The sequence below is a fragment of the Pungitius pungitius genome, chromosome 20 (assembly GCF_949316345.1).
Source record: "Pungitius pungitius chromosome 20, fPunPun2.1, whole genome shotgun sequence".
Taxonomy (NCBI): domain Eukaryota; kingdom Metazoa; phylum Chordata; class Actinopteri; order Perciformes; family Gasterosteidae; genus Pungitius; species Pungitius pungitius.
The window spans coordinates 2,111,383-2,129,882 of NC_084919.1; the positions used below are offsets into that span (position 1 = coordinate 2,111,383).

Consider the following 18,500-nt stretch of genomic DNA (forward strand, 5'->3'; position numbering starts at 1 on the left):
TCCTCTGCTCTGACAGTGAAATATTAGGGCGGGCGGATCCGACGATACCTTTGAATGCAGAGTATCCCTCAGAGACACACCACCCCCCCCCCCCCCCCCCCCCCGCTGAGCTGCACGCCATAGCAACAAACTATTTGCATGCCGAGGCGCCGGATGTTAACGTATCCCAAAATGTTCTCCACATTAATAACAGAGTAGAGGACAGTTTCTTCGCACAAACAGAACAAGGTAGCTGGATGAAAGGTGTCCATTGTTTTCGTCACGGCTTCGTGGACATCGCGGTAGAGGAGGAGGAGGAGGAGGAGGAGGAGGAGGAGGAGGAGGAGGAGGACGAGGACGAGGGCCCCCGAGGGGGAAGCAGATGGAAAAACTCCAATCTTCTCTCGAGGAGGTTCGAGGGCTCGCGACCGTCCCTCGGTGCGCCCGCCGCAGACAAGCGCGGCGTTTTCAATCAGAACCCGGGGCGCGCCACTGTCCCCTCGCATTTGGCGTCAAAGCCGCCATAAAAGCCAAATCCGCTATGACGTGGTGGAGATTGCTCTGTCGAGAACGCAATCAGCCGAAGCCGCCGCCTCGAGTGCGGATGAATTACGGCGGCTTAGGAAAAGACAATGACTTGTCAGTTTTGCACCAATTGGCTCCGTCCGGGGACGAACACACGTTGGGGGGGGGGGCATCAAAGTTGGTGGCCGTGCAGAATGACGCATCGAGAAAACCAGCTTTCTGCTGAGTTTATTACAGTCACCCAGAAAACATGATAAGAGGTAGAAGTCCCTTCATGATCTATGACCATTTATTATATTCATACATTAGAATTGACTTGCTGTGCGTTTCCATCTGGTTTTAGTTTGATCTAAAAATATATGTTAAGCATAATATAAAAAGTATTTAAAAATTGCATAAAAACAAACGCGTGTCCAAAAGTCTCGTACACATTTATTCACGCTTATTGATCGCAAACGGAGATCAGCATTTCTTTAAAACTAAACCCATTGATCACTTCTGATCTACGCTGAGCACGCGGGATTAGAAATAAAGTCTCTGCTTGTGCTGCAGGCGTAAAGAAGCTCTTGTTTACATGAAAATGAGGAAGCGTGACAGATCACGGCCGCAGCCGCCTGCATCAGTTAAATAATAGATGTGAGAATCTTTAAAAATAACTCCGTAACGTTCCGAAATGAGCCCTCATGTTTACAATGGGAGAAAGGATCCATCACAACATTCCCTGACACTACGCATCACTTTATGACTCCTCCCACTTTATCCACCGCCTCTCTGACGCCCGCTTCCATCAGTGACCTTAAAAAAACAAAACGTAGGTCGTAATCCAGTTCGGGCCCCCGAACACATCCAAGCCTATTAATCCCCCCCCCTCCCTCCCCCTCCCTCTAGAACCATTAAGCGGTGCTCACTAAATATGGAAGGGCTCCTCTCCTTTTCAACAGACAACCTGCCCCTGATGGACACTCCCTCTGTGAATAGAAACTCTGCCAGTGATGCACCAGTCATTTTAAAATTGGATCTTTTGCTGTTACCTCCCATTAAAAATGTACGGGGGGGGGGTCACCGGGAGTTGGCTATACTTCAAAGCACCATCAGCTGGAAAATAAAAATAGGGCAAAACTACACGGCGCGATAGAGGGAACCTGAGTGTGGTGTGACGTTCAGGGGTGGAATCACATATCGTACTCGCACACGAGGCCCGCTGTCAACACCGGTTCTGGTGGATTCCCGGGGTGCGGGTTCACTCTCTGTGGCTGAACGAACACACACACACACACACACACACACACACATTAAATAGTCATGCTGAGGCGCCTAGGCCTTAGTGCTCATGTCATCCTCGGCCACCGCGGGGGTCACGTAGAGTGCACGGTTCTGCTGTGGGACCGCCGCCGCCGGGTCGTCTCACGCGAGCCGCTCGACAACCGCGATGACCGCGGCGCGACCTCGTCCCCGAGAGCAGCCTCCGGAGGTTTGATTCGTGGTGGCCGAGGCCCGGGTGAGTGAGTGCGTGCACGCCGGTTTACGTGAAGGTCACCGAGCGAAGCGCATGAAAGAGAGGAAGCGGCAGTAGGAGTGCCGTGTGTGTGTGTGTGTGTGTGTGTGTGTGTGTGTGTGTGTGTGTGTGTGTGTGTGTGTGTGTGTGTGTGTGTGAGCCAATGAGACCCGTCTAAGGTGGAATGGGTTAAGATGGTTTCTTGTTGTTTGCTTTCTTCCGCACTGTCCACACCTTGATGTTTTTTGTTGGCACGGTTTACGGCGGTAAGCACACATTTTATAGCACATCATGAAATGGTGCATTTTTCCTCTGCAGTATGGGGGCTGCACAGTCTGACACTACACAATAATAAATAAACAAACAACAAGCAGACAAACTAAAAATATTGTATAACACGGGGAGATGAAATCCAGCGCTCTGATTGGTTGAGTAACATTCGGACCGTATTTTCATTGTTTCCCCCAACAGGTAACGAGACGCATCGGGCTCCATTTCGTCTACAGAGCCGCCCGCGGGTGGGGGGGGTCGGGGATTAAGAGGTCGCTCCCGGCCACCCGTCTCCGGTTTCGGGATTCAGAGAGCGCTGACAGCTCCAGGTCCCCTGGCACAGGCCTCTGGGCTGTAACCACGGATACCCCAGACAAACCAAGAGCTGTCACTCAAGCTGTACCAGCCAGACAGAGTCACAGGAGATGGGGAAGGAGGATAGCGAGACACTAAGGGGGGTGCGTACGTGCTTGTACCTGTGTGTGTGTGTGTGTGTGTGTTGCAGAATACGTAATAGGAAATGCTGTGAGTGCAGACAGCCACTAGTGAGACATCTCACACACACACACACACACACACACACACTTTGGGAAAGTCGAGATTCAGGCAAACAGCGAATAATGGCAAACCTCCACCTCATGAAGCCGTCTAAATCTCCTTGACATTTTAATACAAGAGTGGCTTTTTATTTAGGCGCCAACGTGCTTCTTTTAAAGAGTGCAACAAAAAGGGACGGTCAGGTTTTATAGCAGGGGGGGGGGGGGGGGGGGCAACGCTTCCTTTAAATTATTTTCCACTCAAACAGAAGATAAAACGCATTCTGCCATCATGTCTGCACGTTGACGACCACAGCCGTAGAACACAACATCAGTTATTCACATCTCCACCTTGGTCAAGTCCGGGGGGAGGGGAGGAGGGGGGGGGGGCGCCTCTTTGTTCTACACGCTGGCATTGATTCCTCCCAGTGGCGAGGAGTGCGACGCCTGAAGGTTAGACACACACTATGTAGATAAATGACTCCTGAGCTCTGGAGTTTGATCCAAATGAAGCAATGATGTAGCTCACTGGCCCGCGTTCAAGTAAGGTGTGTGTGTGTGTGTGTCCTCTGGTGAAATGTGCTCTGGGTGAGTCACAGTGTGTGTGTGTGTGTGTGTGTGTGTGAGAGACAATACTACCACAGCGGTGAGATGGAGCAAACAAGCGCAGGGAGGGCAGAGTGGGGGAGAAAGAGGGACAATCTGCTCCCTGGGTATGAAGCTTATATGTTGGAATGACCGATGGTGGCGACTTCAGGTCCCGGCAGCGGGCCAGTCTGAGGGGGGGGCGCAATAAATAAATGCATCGTTTACCACGCATGAAGCCAGCACTCACACGCATGCACAGCTTATACTCGTATGTAACTCTGCATCTGTGTCGTGCGTCTCTGTCCAACTGTGTGATTGGGTTGGCGTTGATGTAACGCCTCTGAATGCATGTGCGCCCGAGTGTGTGTGTGTGTGCGTGCACGTGTGTGCGTAGTAATGTTCATGTTTTCCTCGGCGGCGCCCCCGGGCCGTGCAGCGCTGGCCATGAGAGGTTTGGGAACATTTCCCCCTTACAAACAGGGGCAAATCAATAACGTCTCGGCTGAGGGAGCCACTCTCCATATAAAGGTGCGCTGACTCAGCAGAGGAGGGGGGGGGGGGGGTGCGGGGGGGTTGGGAGTGAATGAAGGGGTGGAAATGATTGCTTTTACAAGCAGTAAAATGCACGGCGGCGTTGAGAACCCTCTGTGGACGCAGCGCTACACGCCTTCTCAATCCTCTGGTGGAGGACGTGGGACGGGGGACGGGGGGGGGGGGGCTTATTAATAAAAAAGGCTGCTCTCTCTCGTGCACCAATGGTTTCTCCCTTTGTTGCTCGTACTCAAGTCTCCTGCAGCCCGCTCTGCCAGCTTCCGCTACGATTGCCACGGCCTCACATGAAAAACGGACCTCTGCCGTTTGTCCATCCCAAGCTTTTGCCAGGAGCAACTTGTGGTTAAAGGACAACCAGCTCTTCCACCCCCCACCCCGAAACAGCACAACACTCCCATCTTTACCGCGGTGCTGATTAAATGCCCGGCGCTGGCCCATTAGCGGGAGGACAGGTGAGTGGATGGCGGACGTGGCGTGTGCGCTCCCACGTCCTCCAGGCGCGGCAGGGAGTCTGCGGCAGCGGCAGCTGGCAGCGGCGGGCATTACACACTCATTAGAGGTCCCGCTTCGTGCCTCAAACGTCACGGGGGCCCCCTCCCACCCCCCCCCACCCCCCGTCTATATTCTCCACACTTCTCAGATGTCAGTTTACGCCGGAAAACACAATACACAGCGACGAGTTCGCGTGGCCTCTCAACTTGTGGGTTCATAGCGATTTTTCTATTTTCAAGGGAGCAACATTTACTTCAATCCACGACTTTAAAAAAAGGCGGAGCTGCAGGGTCCTGGAACGCGCTGGCGACGGCTCATCCATCACCGGGAACAAAGCCAAAGCGATGCCGTTGTGCTGCGATAACGCAGCCGAGAGCCGGGGACCTTTTTTGAAAAAGTCTCCTTGCAGGCGTGGGGGGGTCAAGGACACGAGGCGTCTGACATTTGAAACCTGCCTGCAAAATAAAAAAAAATAAATAAATGCTGCGCTCGTGAGGAAAAAAAAAATCGAACAAAGAATAAGCGCCGGGTGATTTTGTGACAACATCACAATCCTAGAGGGTGTTAAAACACGGCAGACAGACTCCACATCAACCGACTAGTGGCGTCCTGTTGGGGGATTGGATGTCGGCACCAGGGAGCAGTTCTGGCTCATTATTGAGGCAGAAATTCCAAACACAGCAGCAGAGAACGACATGAAATGGCCCCCGGGTAACACAACAGATACGGTGCAGCACTTATTTCCGGCGTACAGAGACGGAGACCAACGCGCACCTGCAGTCACAGGTGAACGTGGCGATGGAAAGGAATCGTAGAATCTGTTTATAGACTGGAGTCCACGGCTCAGAGGAAGTGAAACATTTAACTTTAACCAACACTAAGAGACAAGAAGAGACCGATTAGTTTCAAGCCAAATCTCAAAGCTTGTTTTTTCGTACTTAAAAGTCCTGCAAGGCGCCGGTTGTGTGAAATTCCGTCTCGAAGGCGAGCATCTGTTCCCCCCCCCCCGGTTGTTTGCAGGAGGTAGCCGTCAGTAAACAATGTTCCTCGCGCAAAAGGCTCCGCGGGAACCCCAGCGTCAACCAATCAGGCGCGAGGAGCAGAAAACGAAGACGGGCCGCGACGAGCCGAACGTGGCCACGCAACCCCCCCCCCCCCCGTCCGTCCGTCCGTCATCCCAGCGAAGCGCTGACCGACGGCGCGTTGCGACACGTCGAGAAGAGTAACAGCCGCCGCCTCGGGAGGGACTTTGGAAACAAAACAATCGCTGGATTAAAAAAAGAAACGCAGACCGCACTGCATTCTGGGAGTTGGTGGTGTTGCAGATAGTTCCTCTCGCAGTATGAACACGTTACTCGCTCTCAGCGAATGAACAGGAAGAGCAATTTACCGCTTTCTCCCCTTCGATGATATTGGACGGTGGTGATTTTTAATGATGTCTTTAGCTCCAGGTTAAACATCATCATTGTTGTTCCAGGATCAACACAAGCTAGGTTTTTTTGGAGCATATTAATTTAAGGGTTCTGCATAATTGAATGAACGATTTAGTGTTAAAGTTGCTTCATTTTCTAAACAAATTACGGCGCTGCTAAAAAAAAAAAAAAAAAGAATTGGACATATTCCTCTCGACAAATATGCAACAAGAAAAAAGTCAATAAAAGCAAAGAGTGACGGCCATTTCTCCAACAGAAAGACACCAAACCATCGATACAATCGTCTGAAGGTTATCCAGGAAAACCTTCTAATCAAATAGTGCGCATCATCTGCCAAGTGGAGAGGAAAAGAAGGAAAGAAGGGAAAAAAAGGGGCGCTGCCTCCCCAGGAAGGAAAAAAAGAGGCCCCGGCGCCGACCGGCGTGTCCAACAAAAGAAAAACAATCTCCTGTAATTGGCCATCAAGCAGAGAACGGAAACGAGGCGTAGAGGGAGAGAGAACGATATGCGCGTCCTTCCAAGAAATCTCAGAGCCAATCAAATGGGGGGGGGGGGCTGAAGTGTTGCCAAGATCATTGGAGCCGGACACGACGCACGCTGATCAACGAGGAGGCGAGAGACCGGACGACCTCTGACCTTGTGGAGGGCTTTTTGATTTCATGCAGTCTATCGGTGACACAGGAAGCAGGGGGGGTGGGGGGGGGGGGGGGGGGCGTGCATGAACCGACGCTCAGAACTAGAACCACACAGAGGTCAATGTGAGGAGGAACCGGACCAGAACCTGAAAGCACCCGCAGAGCGAGACAGAGACGTGTGAAGAAACGTTCGAGTGGCTTCCAAACCCGCGGCGTGCGCCTCGAGGCGACGCGTGCGCTTCCCCCTTCGCCATCGCGCGCCGACCTCATCTGTGGTCAATACGGGCGCCAGACGTCTTATTATCGATTGGTTGGTTTCAAGTGCACCGATACGTGATTCATCTTCCCTGGCGTTAGCTGAAGGGGGCACCATCAGTCAGAGGGGGGGCGTTTCCGATTCTGTCCAGCCGTCCCTCATTGGACGTTGGTTAATCCTATCAGGGACGGCCCGGGCACAGCAGCAATAAACCTGGAAATTGTCTAGTGAATCTCGTCTCAAAATCACAACCACGGGGAACATAAAACGCCGCCGCCCCCCCCCGACGCAGCGACGGACGGGTCGGCGGAACGCGATGGGCCGTAATGGGATGGAGCTAATTAATTATTTGATAAACAAATCATTTCGGTAATAAATAACCGAGGTGAACCGCTGATTGGTGATCATAAAACACGGAGCTGGGGGCCTTCACGCCTCGGGCTTCACTTCATATTCATACCAGCTCTGAATGGAGGAGCTTTAAAAATAAAAAATAAAGAATAAATAAAAACGGCAATAAACGACACCACTTTCCATTCAACCTTCAGGTTAAATCAGACACAGAAATGTAATGTCTTGGTTCTCATTGAAAGCCGCCAGTGAGAGGTGAAGCTTTAAAAAAATAAAGGTGGTTTGAGTACAAGCGCCATTACGGCGAGGCCTTGGGAGACGGCGCTCCTTCCGCCGCGCGGAAGTGAAGCCGCCTTTTCTGAGGCATAATAAAAAGAAAAGAAAAAAACGACTGGCGCACCTCAATTAGCCCGACCGTAAACCATCATTTGAGAGACCTCCCGTCTACGAAGACCTTTGAGGGGTCGGTTTTTTATTATTTATTAAACATGTCGCTGACTCGCTCCTTTTCAGCGTCAGCTGGGTCGTTGCACCGGTGTTCTTTTGTTACAACATTTAACAGGGTGTAAATGATCTGAAGGGATGTGAGGAGATACTAAAAAGATTAATATACACCACCTTATGCATCGACAGCCATAGCAACGTCCAGACGTGACATTTTAAATGCCAATTTGCGCTGCCTTAATTATGTATTCAGTACAAAACGTCGGCTACTGGCATTTCCCGTTTCAAAGGGAAACTCCTCTATAATTTAGAATATAGGAAAATGAATTAAATACATATAAAACAGCTGGAAGTGGAACTAAATTACAGGTAAAAGAAAAAAAAAAAAAAAACACTGGCAGCTGAGTGAGGCTTTGAGTTAGAGAGTCATTTCCGACACGTTAACGGACCAGCTGACAGCGGCTCGTTGGCACCAAACGCATCGCACGACTGAGGCTGCAGGTCAACGCGGCGCCGTGCGATGGATCGTCCGTGTTCAAAGCACCGTCGCACCATCTCCGGCTGACGGACAAGCCTCACGTCCACTGGACCAGAGCCGCCGCCCCCCCCCCCCACCCCCTAAAAAGGCACACGTGGTTCCTCAGTGGCTGAGGTGTGAAAATGTCCTCAATGAATCCATTATTGTGTCCCTGATTCAGCACGAAGTAAAAAAAAATAAAAAATATCACCTTGCCTTCAGCTCTGCGAGGTTTTATGAATTATTACAAGCGGTCCGAGAGCAGCTCTGAATGTGTTCTCCCGTTAGGGTAAAGACCCAGATGTGAGGTAAAGTAATGCTAATGCCGCTCCGCGTGCGTCAGGACCGACTCCAGCAGAGATTTTTTTTTTTTTTTTACCCCCCCCCATCTCATCTGCCGTCACGCGGCGTATTAAAAAAAAAAAAAAAAACGATCAAGGATTGATTGAGGCAATTTCATTTCTTCTCTCGGGAGCAAACAAGCGCCCCGACTTTGACGTTAGCGATCACAGAACTGCTTGAATAAGCAAATCTTTAAAAAAATAAATAAATAAAAAAAGGTGTTGCCGAGTTGGTTATTTGGATGAAGAAAAAAAAAAGAAAATATGCCTCTCATCCCTTTTGTGGGTGAAGCGTCTGCAGACTGATGGGAGTCAATTGGCGACATCAAAAGTGATAACTGGCACTTACACGCGGACGCCATCAACAAACCGACCCCGGCTGAAAAGCAGAAACGAAGCCATTTCAAGAGAGCGATGGCAAGATCATCCTGATGCCTCACACTCCCTCCCCCCCCTCCCCCTCCCCAACCCGCCCGAGAGGGGCTGCGGCCTTGCGTGGTGAGGAAGATGCCACTCGACAAGCTCATCTTCGAAATCTGTTTACGAGGCAGCTGGGTGGCAGAGAGAGGGAGGGGGGGATGGGGGGGGGGGGGAGGGGGGAGGGTTTGACTCACAAATCCAACCTCAAGACTGTTCACGTCAACGTCTTCCTCTCGGATTGTTTTGGCAGCGGCGTCACAAATCGTGAAGCAAACGCCGCAGACGACGCGCCGGCGAGGAGGACGCGCCGCCACCAGAACCCGCCCCCCCCGGAACGGACGACGTGTCGGAAAAACACCTGCACACTTCACGCATCCCCTTCAGTCTCCCGAGGGGACTCAAGTCGCATCAACGTCAGCGTCAGCGTCTGGGCTTTAGCTGAAGACACAGCGATTGGTCCCGATGGGTCACGTGACGCTTGGTGACAGTTACAGAGAGACGTGTCCCTGAATCGATTCGCCAGTTGAAAGGAACTGCCGTTGCGCTTTTTAATTGTCCCGATGCGGTTTCCCCCGAACGGCGACGCCACAGGCCTGCGAGATCCGGGCATCGCGCCCACAGAAGAGCGGCTCCAGAACCGGGCCCGGTGCGACCCTTTGGGTTCCACCAGCCTCCTCCAAAGCAAACAGCTGGACTTCCACTCTTCCACGTGAAAGGGGATCCGAAGCAAGACCACGGGGGGGGGGGGCGCCAGGGGGACGGATGCGCAGTGAAGAGAGTCGTCACACGGGCAGAGATCAGCAAGTTCCACAGGGTTGTTTGGACCTGCCTGTGGGGGGGGTGGGGGTGGAAAGGAGGGTAGTGGGGGGGGGGGGGGGGGGAGCAGTGGTCTCACTGAAGAAAGCAAACGGAGGGCGGCGAGGCTGAACCGGGCAGGAAGGGTCTCCTGCTAATGCTTTCTCCGGCTGCTCCACCTGAGGCCTTTATTGTTCCACGGTGGAGGAGGGAGGAGGGAGGGGGGGGGGGGTGGGGGCCCATCTGAAGGGAGCCTACAGGCCCGGGGCAGCGCACCTCGGCCCTCACACGCTCCATTAAACCCGGCAGCGGCGGGGAGGTAGGGGGCCTTGACGGTTACTGGCTCAGAGCTCTGTTCACAATTACTGCCTCCTCCCCCCCGCCCGCCCCCCCCCCCGCTGCCTCGTTCGTGCTTCGCTACCTCGTTTTCAAAATGGCTGCCCCGGGATGGCGGTGGGTGTAAACAACCGGCATCCAAAAACACGCGCCCGCTACGGCTGCAGGGGGGGGGAGGGAGGTTGCGGCGATATCCCAGAGTTCACCTTTGAACTCTAAATGCAGCATTCAATCGTTTTGACTTTCTGCTGCAAAGACGCTGTTTTGACCCCGAGGTGCAGAACGCAGACAAAGAAAAGTCTCGCATCACCTGGGGGGGATTTAACCGTTCATTCTGGGAAGCCTATTTCCAATCCCAGAATAGAACAGGGTGCATAAATGATTATCTACTGCTGGAAGGGGGGGGGGGGGGAGGAGAAGGTTTCTGATTGGATTAATCCAAACCGGGGGGGTCATCTCGGAGCAAGAAACAACCGTCTCTGTCTCATATTCCTACGCCATGTTTTTTTTCATTTTAATTGAGCCTGGGCCTGAAGGGGATAAGGAAAGGAAAGACAGAGGGAGGAAGCGAGGAGTCTGCTGCAGCGGGGGGGGGGGGGGGGGGGCCCTCGCTGACCTACATCCAGGCTGAGTGGGGAGGATATTAGCCGAGCAATTAAAGGAGATGACAGCCGTCAGGCAGGGTCAGACTGACAAGGATGGCAGTCCATCTCCTTCCCTCCCTCCTTCCCTCCCTCCCTCCTTCCCTCCCTCCTCAGCGCTCGATCCCTCCTGTGATGTCTATTGATTTTTTTTTCTCCACGACCGAAAACAAGAGGAGCTCTCAGCGGCTAAATTGGTAAAGAAAAAAAGTTTTAAGAAGAAGAGTGCGTGCAAAAGGGAAGAAGGAAGTGCAGATACGGTGGGAGGAAGTGGGGGGGGGGGAGGGAGAAAGGGGGCCGAGGATCACAGGTTGGTGAAATCAATGTGTGCCTGTCGGAAAACTTCATTCCCCGGAGATGATACGGAGGCGAAATGTCAAGTAAACTTGTTTCGGGCCTTCTTCACACAGGGGTAAAAAAAAAACATCACAAAACATCTGGTTTGATGGAGGCTTTAGATGCAAGTTCATCAACTGCAGAAAATATAACCAAAGAGGACTAAATGTACACCGGTAGTGCTTTAATTAAACGCCTTTAAAAGCTTTTTACTGATCTCGTTAAAACCCTGAATCTACAAATCCTTTAAGGGAAGATTTAACTGAAGACATTTCAGATGCAACAAAATGTCAGTTTGACCAACAAAAAAATAAAATCTACATTAAATAATTGGCTGTGATGCGATGTCTGAGGTGCCCTCAATCCGTGTCTAAAAGTCAAGGAGGGACATCACCTTCTGCACAGGTGTGAGGGGGCGGGGGGGGGGGGGGTTCTCCAGGCTTCATGACGGCTGCAGCAAATTTTGCAGACAGCAACTTCGTTTTTTCCAGCTTCGAGGAGAAAGCGGGGAGGGGGGGGGGGGGTGTTAAGACAGTTTGTTTTCGCCGGAGCAGAGGAGTTTGGGAGGCGCTTTTTGGGGGGGCAGTTAAAAACACACATGGTGCTGGAATGCGGGTTTACAAGCGAGAGGTAAACCTCTGCTGAGCCCGTAAAGGATCACTTTGACATCTGCACCGCACATGTGTCACAATAATTAAAGGAGGGGGGGAAAAAAACACACAATGATCCTTTTTTCAGAGTCTCTCGCACAATCTGCTGATCCTTCTCCTCCTTGAAGCCAGGTAGAAGCGGAGGATTTATTCTGGCGAGCTGCGTACCTGTGAACAACCTCCTTAACACAGCCGTAACCATGGCGATAAACCACAGCAGCCCTCGAGCTCCTGTTTTAAGAGGGAAATTCCTCTTTCTGCCCCCTCACCCCCCAACACACTAAAAACACGGCGCCTTGCATGGCGGGGGGGGGGAGGCCGGCGCCGTGATGCAGATGGCCCGCCGTGTCGGCGTCCAGATAAAACATGATCCTGGCAGATGATGCTCGCCAATAATTGCAGGTCAATTTACCGCGCGGCCACGGACGGCGAGGAGAATCAGAGTTCTTTGATAAGAGCCCCCCCCCCCCTTCAGCCGAGCATTTGGCCCCCACCGGGCGGCCCGAGTAATTACGGTTAAAAGGGGGAGTTTTTCACGCCGGGCGTGGAAAATGGCTTCCTTTCAAAAAAATGTATCGCCGCGAATCAGACGGAGACGAAGACCAATGAACACGCTTTAAAAAAAAAGTAGATATATATAAAAATGTCTCTGCGAGCAACAGGTCTTGTGCGTTTTAATCCGAAGCGCCGCGGCGTGTGACCCCTTGTCGTACACGCCGTCATCCTGAAGCTTTTAGTAGAATAAGAGTTTTTTTGGGCTTCAGTCCTTGTCTGAATTTGAATCATGGTTTCATCTCGTTCTGGTATGAAGTTTATCTTCATGCGTCCATCAATAGAATTTATTTCCCTTTTTTTGGTTGCGTGCTTGTTTGTAGTTCAAAGGCACTGCAGCTCATCCGGAGATTATTTTGTATTTTCCAAATAAAAAGGGTTTTGAAAAACGGCAAAACGCTTCACAGGTGACATTTTTCACACAGACTCTTTTTTGGAAAAACTTTAAATGCCGCAACGAATGCAATTGGCTTTTTTGTAATTTATTCAATTTGCGGCACGAAGGCGCTCATTCAAACGGGTCATTTTCCTCCCCCCTGATGGGAAGCAGGACCAGAAGCCGATTCTTCTTCTTCTTCTTCGCAGCAAAACAGTCGGACCCAAACGTCCTGAAACGTCGGGAGTCGCTCCCTTCCTTCGCCCCCCCCCCCCCCCCCCCCGCCGACTGGCGTTTAAAAAGGAAAAGCCTCAGAGTGGCAGCATGCCCCATTCACAGATATTAGCCTCAATGGCGTGGATAAGATGCTAAACGCCCCCCTGCTGCGTGTCGGCCTCGGAGGATCCCATGCCCCTTTAACCACGGGCCGACCCCCTGCGGCGCTGTGCGTCTTAATCACCCCCCGGGGGCGGGGAGGGGGGCGCTGACAATGTCCCGCTGGTTTGTGTGACAGCGCTCGCCGCTCTAGCCTCCGCTGTGGTCTGGCGGCGGCGGCGGCGCGTGAACGGGAGGAAGGAGGACGCCGCCCGACGCCACCGTTGAGGGAACATCCGACCGGGTCAAAGGTCACATGTCACTAGTGGCATCAGCTCTCTGCTTGGAACAGCGCCAGCGTGACTTAATGAGGATCCTCGAGCAGACGAAGTCGGGTTTTTTTTTTTTAAAGCGAGCGTTTTTTGGGCCGGATCCAATTATGGTGAAAAATGCGTTTTGACGCCGTTATCTCCACCTCAGCAGGACCTTCCATTGGGTGGAGGCGCATGTGTGCCCACGCACAACCTGAAATGATGTATTATTATGGGGTTTTCATGATGATTAATGCATTTGTGATACAAAAGTATATTCTTTATAAAATACCATGTTATTGGTCTTAGACTCCTCATTACCAATCAGCCGCGGCTAACGGCTCTTTAAAGATATAACGTGTGGAAAGGATTCTAGATGCAAAGCTATGAAGCTAAATTTACCCCATATGGAGGGACGGGTCCAAACACATGTCAAAAAACCAGGGGCCACGTCACCAGAGTTCAAAGAGGAGGATTGAAAGCTTTTGTCAAATAAAGAAAGAAGACGTTACTACTTTGTTTGACTTAATTGAAACCAGGATTTTGGGCTGTTTGTTGCACAGATCGACATTTTAAAAAACATCTCTCTGGAGACCGGGACACTGGAAGCAACGTTTTCCACTACTTTCTGACATTCTTAAACCAAACAATGGTTCAAATTATTGAAAAAAAAAAAAAAAAAATCATTTACAGATGAAGCGCTTTAATGAAAACAATCAGCGCTCGCGGCGCCTTGAAAAGAAAACGGCAGCCGGAGAACGGAACAAATCCTTGAGCTGAGAAACTTAAGATTTAGACAGAACCTCACCCCCCACCCCCCCCCGGTTCTAGTCGGCCAAACTTAAGCCACACCAGTGTCAGCTGCAGCCCTCTTTGTGTGACCACTGGCTTTTTACTAGCAGAACCAGAGGGAGTCGCAGCAATTTACTGCACTGCTCAACAGGAGACACGAAGCCTTCTCTCTCTCTCCATCATTACAGAGTCTTTTGCCCCCCCCCTCCCCACCCCCCGTGCACCAGGTAGGCTGCCGGCCGATGGCACCTCCGTGTGAGCGGCCCTGCGTGCCACCAGGAGACCGAGCTTGTCATCCATCATTACCGGGAGGAGGCCTTGAGGATGATTCCCGCAGACAGCGTCTGGGGGCCCAACGCGAACGGCACACTACGGGGGGGGGGGGGGGGGGGCAGGATGATGATGACCATTACTTCCCCAGGTGGGTGGCAAAAAGATAAAGAAAGGATTGCGGTTGGTCGCTCGCTCTTTATCAAGGCAAACGACCACGAGCGAAGCGGAGGAAACGCCTGCGAGGCGTTCTGAGCAAACTAATGGGAAAAAAAAAAACAACACAAAAGACTCCATTCACCGAAACACAAATATATAAAAGCAAATGTTTTCAAAGAGACACTGTGTCCATGTGTGAGTCATGCATGAAGAGTCCAAAGCCCGTTTGTATCGCCACAGAGCGACGTCCCGCCCACACGGCGCTCAACACCTCGTGTGCTTTTCTCTTCGCGCCCCCTGATGACCGCGTGGTGGTAAACAATCACGCACAACAAGGTGAGACTACACGTTAACAACCCCCCCCCCCCCCCCCCCCCGAAGATGTGTCTGTGGAGCCCCCCCCCGCTTGGTCGCCTCGCTCAGGGATCACAGGGCAGCAGCATGTCGTCCTAATCTGCCCTCGCAGCGGGACGCCCCATTAATTCAATTCCCCTCCATCGGCGGTGAGCGAACCACCGGGGGAGGGGGGGGGGGGGAAGTGTACATTCCTGGGGTCCCGCGGGGCCGCTGGGATCAGACTGCGACCCCGTGACGGCCCGTGACGGCTTTTTGAGTGGCGAGGAGGAACGCGGCGAGGAAGTCAAGTCCAATTAATGACGCCGTGCATCAAACAATTCCAGACCCCCCCCCCCTCACCACCAAACCAGCGACACGGAACATGTACACTTACGCACAAATAAGCCGCAGCGAAGCGCCAAGCGCAGCACGGGGGGGGGGGGGGGGGGGGGGTCGCAGAATCCGTCGGCTTCACATTTGAATAAAATGTATCATTTTCTTTTTTTTTTTTTAAAGTAGCCAATCGTCCGACAGGAAGCTGAGGCTTTGACGCCGCGGCGTTTGGTCCAGCTCGCCTGCGGCATACCAAACGCGTTTATTGGGACATAAGATAATGAGCTTCTCGTAGCGCACCGTACCTTTGGTCTCCGGCGGACGGGGGGGCTCATCACAGACAAATGGGATCTTCGGAGCGCTGGCGTCTGCACCTGCAGAAACAATTACAGCGGGAGAATTAGTCGCAGCTTCACAACACAAATGAAAACATCTATAAATCTGGCCTTAATATTCATGCGCTTGCCATCCGTTAATGAGGTTGATTCAGGCACGCTTCACTCAGAAGGCAAATTTTTAAAAAAAGGCCCTTCAAGTGTGGAACAATCCGCGTGGAGAGATTCATTAGTGTGATCTTTAATAATCAATAACCCCTCCAACTGTCCTGAGAGAACGCCAGCGGTCAGCGCCGGGCTAATTGGGGCGACGCCAAAAAAGGTCAAACGGGGGGGGCGTAGGGCCGCCCCTGGGGAGGATTAACGTGCGATTCAGCCCTTTTCTAAAAAAAATGACTACAATTATATGCAGAGCTGAAGGTCCGTGCTGCTCTCAGAGACCACGGCAAAGGACAGGGAGGGACAACGGTGTTCGTTAGGGACACAAAGGGAGCCGGGGGACGTTGTCTTTCCCTTGAATCGAGTCCAAGAGGAAACCTGGAGGACAGCCGTGAGGACTTTTAAATGCAACGTCATTGCAGTACATGAAGGGCATTAAGATCAATGTGGGTGTGTTTTTCCTCCCGATGTACTAAAACTCTTTATAAAAAATAAAATAAAACATCCAATTCAGGTGGAATCCGCTTCAAAAGTGGCTTCATTTTCTGTGAGCAGGCATTACCCAGAATGCTTAGCAGCCTTTGGAGGATTTACTGCTTCTTTTCCTCCGCCGCGGCACACGGAACCTCCAGCTGAGACCCTCAGGCTCGCGCTCTGGGGGGGGGGGGGGGGGGGGGGGCGGGGGGTCATCCTGGGAAGTGTAGACGACTTCTTACTGCAGCTTTTTTATGGGGGGGGGGGGGTGGTGTTTAGCATCACGCTGGTTCCCTTCACAATAAGCGCCCCCCCCCCACCTCCTCAATGGAATTTGGAATATAGAAGACCGTCCCCAAACTAGCGACCCCCCCCCCCGCCCCCCCCACATCAGGCTTTCGAAGGCATTGCATCTTTTTCCACAACAACAACAACAAGGTGGAAAATGCTCATGTTTTTTCACTTTGTGATGATCGTGCAAGAAAGGAAGGAGCGAGCCGTCCGAGCCCCCCCCCCCCCCCCCCTCCAGGGGATGATAAAAGACAGCAGCCCGCTGGTATCAAACCGATCGTCTCCACCATCGCTTCCCCGAGCGCCGCGGCGGCGGCTGCTGATGCACGCCAGGGGAAAAAAAAAGTTCCGACATGTCGTTGTTTATGAGGTGCTGCTAGAAAATAGGACTCGTTTAAAAAGTTAAGAGTCCAACTGTGCATACGTTTAACCTTTTGATAATATGACAAATTTACCTCTAAAGTAATCGGTTTAAATGAAAAAAAACAAAAAAAGAGGGGCAAGCAATTCAAATGCGGTTAGAACACGGAGCTAAAAACAGTCGCGGTGTAAAGAAAAGCCGAAATGTCTTCTCCTTCTACTGGAAAATGAGTTAAAGCCCGGAGGAAATTCATGAAATTAAGAGATGTTTTCCATTAACGCCACACAAAGTAAAATCATTAACTGACTCATTGACTTCTCCCTATAGATTTATATTTCTGTCGCTTCTGCGTCTAATTACCAACTTGCACATCCGTGATGAAAAACACGCAGATTGACTCCAACAAGTCACTACGGAATGATACTCAAAATGAGAAAGTGCCACAGTCGGTGATAATTCAGAGATAAATACTTCACAATAAAGCGACGGGGTAACCGCCAGAATTGAAAATCATTTTTTTTCAGGTTAACGGGTGAATGTGGAACAATGGAACTTTGTAGCATTAAGACTATCAAAAAGAAACCATTTTACACAAAAAAAAAACCAAATCTCTCGCATGGCAATTACTGTAAACTTGTCAAACTGAACCACAGCAATAAATCATCTACGTAATTATCGATTGATTGAAGGAGCAAAGTGTGAAAAACACTTGGAAGCATAATGCATCAACTTTAATGGCATTTCTTAATCAGAACGCTCGGCAATCAGCAGAGACCAATTAGGGCCTGAGAGATAGGGACTCGCCGTTAATAATCAAAACTCTTCTCCTCCTCCGTTCTCCAGAGGAGGTTTTTAAACGCGCCAATGGCCGCCCCCCCCCCCCCCCCCCCGGTCTCATAATCCGGGATTCGCTGTACGAGCAGGACAACAAAAAGGCTCAAGGAGTTGTTCTCCGCTCCTCAAAGTGCACTCGGGACGGACTGGACGTCCAGAGAGGTTACGTAACGAGGGGGTTGGGGTACGAGTGGTGTCCCTGTCCCACTAATTGGCCCTTCCGGTTTTGGTCGACTTCAGCGATTTTAGTCGATTTCTTTGCTAGGACCAGTTGGTTCTTATTTATTTTTATTTTTTTAAATGCAATTCAAGGCCGAGTAAACTGTTGCCAAGAAGCTCATGAACCCTTTAGATGCTTTTGTGCTCAACTTTGTGAATTAACTCGACAGGTTTATGTAACCGCGAGAGTGATTTAGTGGAAGGACGACCGCTCTTATTCACAACCCTTAACGCTCTTATTTTGAAGGTCTCGGCGCCCCGTTGACATCCAGATTAAGGGACAACGTACAATTCCTCACCACTCAGGGCATCTACAGCCAGGATTTTAAAACGCTAGTGTTATTGGTGGAGCAGATTGATTAATTGATTGATACGATCATTGACCCTGCTGGTTGTGCTGCGGGCATTTTGGACGTGGCCAGCACCCCGTTGCATTCGTTGGGGAGCAGCATTCCTGGAAGCACCAACCGGCGGTGGTCGTTCTCGTGATGTACGACGGTCATACATCGGTTCCGAAGCCCGGAGTGTTTGAGACGAATGACAAGAATCGAACTTTACAAGCGCCCGAAGCAGAGTTTAGAGGAGTTTAAAGAGCCATTCTTGAAGGTCCCGGGCAGAAGGGCAGGAGAGGAGAAGTTCAAGTGACTTCAGCGAGGGCTCCGGTTTGTTTTTCTCTTGAAGTAATTGGACGTCTGCTTCGCCTCAAGCGGGCATCGCCGGGTCGGTTCTGACATTCCAGGCGTCTCTTTAAAGCTGCACTTCTCCTCGAGGCGCATTCAATTATTCAATTT

At 51.4% G+C, this 18,500-nt stretch overlaps 1 protein-coding gene across 1 annotated transcript in view; it reads right to left on the minus strand.

The window, feature by feature from the left end:
- Positions 1–15,632, minus strand: part of LOC119194676 (kelch-like protein 29) — a 66,157-nt gene extending 50,525 nt beyond the window's left edge. Inside the window, exon 1 of the mRNA XM_062559480.1 lies at positions 15,342–15,632. The gene's annotated coding sequence lies outside the window, so the exon portion shown is untranslated. The remainder of the gene's footprint in view (positions 1–15,341) is intronic.
- Between the last annotated feature and the right edge of the window lie 2,868 nt (positions 15,633–18,500).